Raw genomic sequence first — 2,862 nt, forward strand, 5'->3', positions numbered from 1 at the left:
GTGATGTTATGTTAACAATGTTTTATATAGGTAACACATGAATCACTTTATTAAAAAACATGACATTCTTCTTGGCTTTCAATGTTACTGTAATCCTTTGTTAAGTCACTATCTTTCACTGAAGGATGTTTCCATTGTATACACAGAAATGGAACACAATTATGAAAACGTGAAGCGTTCAACAGCAAGCCTCCAGAATTGAATTGAATTTTATTCATCATTCTAGACTGCTGAACTCTAAGCACAATTCCATTGTTTTAACTCAAATCGAAATGCCAAGTAAATCACACGTGCTGTGTGTGGTAATGGAAGAACACACACAGATATAGAGGAGGATCTACCTGTGAGGGATACAATGTATACCAGAAGTGAACTTATAAAAACAGACAAAATGTTTACTGCTGAAAATCTGCAAGAGATTGTGAGACTATTTCGTGAGGCTGATGCTGATGGGGGGGCGGGGGGATAAGGATTGGACATGAAGCTTGACACAAACGTTGATAAAGGTGGGGACCTTGGTGAGTTGACGGACTACCTGGTGAATAAAAACAAAGTTTCACAAAGCATGGATTTTAAAAATCAAACCTTTTCCAACCCCCTTAAAATGATTCGTTTAAAGATATATTGACATCCTATGACAAGCCCCTATGCCTTTCAGGTAACAGGTATTCTCTGTTTGCCTAAATGGCGTGGAGACAGTATATCTTAACAGAAACGGCCGTCATGGAGTTTAAGGTCACTCCAGATCAGCATGTAGGGCACATTGCCATTTCCTTTGATGAACTAAAGTGCAGACTAATCACAATTTCCCAGGGACAGAGCTTCCCGTTCTCCCTGTTATTGTACAGATTGAGGTGAGAGGTATCATCTGTGTAGACGATGGGGTGTTTGTGTCAGGAAGGAACTCCAAGATTATTTATGACCTGGATAAACATTGATGTGACAACAAATTTTTGTAGCACGATTATTTATACGACATTTCCTCAACGGATGTCCGAGAGAACACACTTATTACTCCCTCCAGCAAAGGAAATATGGTTATCTGGAAGGCAGATACTGCCCAGGTTCTCTATTGCCTTAATGTCAGTAAGAGCCCTAGAACATGCATGGCAGAAAAAGGAACCCAAGGCCAGACAGGGAGTTGAGAAGAGTCCAAAGCATGTTAAAGGCACTGGGAGAAGACCTCCACATCTCGGAATCAGAATGAGACTGCTGTGATTAACAGTCCTCTTGTCAAATGTCTGAAGACCAGGGAGGTCACTGTTGATACAGACACATTGCTAGCTTATTTATATGGCAAAATATACATCTGGTCTGTTATTAGCAAGGGAGGTTTGATAAGAAAATTCAGGGCAGTGAATGATGAAGGAGCAGCCATGTGAACTGATCCCAACAAACAGATAATACTGACTGGGGATAGTACTGGAAAGATTTATCAATGGGACATTCAGGGATTTGGGTTTAAAAAACAGGCAAACAAAGGGACGTTTTGAGGACATAAATGGGTGGCATTGGGTCCACCTCCTCTCGTGGGCTCTTAGCAATCTCACCTCACAGGGGTGGTAAGTGTTCAGTGTAACCCAATTTGTGAAAAGTTAATTACCGCTGGAAACTGCAATGCCTATCTATGGGAAAACACAGGAACCTACATAGGCCTCTTTGGGAAAGACAAATGGGATGCTTCACAACTCAGCCTTGAGGAGAATGCTGACCAGGAGGAGACAGGAAGTCCAGGCACAGCAGGGACAAGCAACTTTCAAATGCCATTCTCTGAGTCTCCATCCCCCTCACCGCCAGAATAACAGTTACCCAACTATCAAGACCTCTTTGACAGAATTGACGAGGCAATCAAACCTAAGAAGCCTACAGCCAAACTAACTGATGATCAAATGAATCACTTAAATAGACGGATAATGAAGATTAAACCAGGACTTAACTTTGTAAAAAGCGAGACCCAATTCCTATATGAGTTTGCAGAAACTTTCAAACCCCTGAAAATGCAATTCATCAAAAAAAGATACATCAATACAATGTCCACCAAACACCATGCCAACTGCAGGCCGCACTATTGACACAAACAGCTCAGCACACCTGCAGAAATCAGCGCAATCTGCAGTCGAGCAGGAGACTGAACTTTTTTTCCACCCATTTCAGAGACAAGGCAACTCACAGAAAATGTATTCAAGCCACACTCGCCTCAGACATCCCTCATCAGAGGTGGCACTGACCTAAAGCAAAACTCTCCCTAGACTGCATTTCCATATTTGGACCAAGTCTGACCCAAATATGGGCATGTGCACAGGAGTCATCAGAGAGACACATTAAAAGACAGTTTCCCCACACCAGTTCCCCCAAACACCCTGCCAGGCATGTAGGGGTCCAAGCAAACACCAGAGCATGCACACATCCTTAATGGGGTTCATTGGACAGAGTTCAAAATTAAGCAGAGAGACACCTTAAAAGGCAGGGTCCGCCCTTTGTGTCAACCAATCACAGCTTTGAAGACCTCACCACACGTGCAGTTGCAGGCTGGTACAGTTAAGCAGGGGTATAAAAACACATCAAAGCATGTACACTTACCACCCATCTCTGAAGGGGTTCGGCCCACCACAAGCTGCACTAACGCTATAAAAAGCTCACCAAGATTCAGCAGGAGAGACATTTAAAGCTCCTCTCTCCATTTCCAATCAATGGCACAGCATGAAAGGGTGTTTCTGTGGATTTATCCCAGGGGATCTGGTTTCCTCAAAGTGTGGGTTTATTCCATAGACCGTTAATATTAATGGACAGCGCATTTGTGACATCACCCATTGGTTTTTGGAGATCTGTTAGCCGTCGTCGAGTTTGCCGTTACAGGGAAAG

The 2,862-nt window shown here is 43.0% G+C and overlaps 1 pseudogene; it reads left to right on the forward strand.

Annotated features, from left to right (window-relative positions):
- Positions 1–684: 684 nt before the first annotated feature.
- Positions 685–1,943, forward strand: LOC117936291 (annotated as a pseudogene).
- Positions 1,944–2,862: the final 919 nt, after the last annotated feature.

The sequence above is a fragment of the Etheostoma cragini genome, chromosome 20, assembly GCF_013103735.1.
Source record: "Etheostoma cragini isolate CJK2018 chromosome 20, CSU_Ecrag_1.0, whole genome shotgun sequence".
Classification (NCBI taxonomy): domain Eukaryota; kingdom Metazoa; phylum Chordata; class Actinopteri; order Perciformes; family Percidae; genus Etheostoma; species Etheostoma cragini.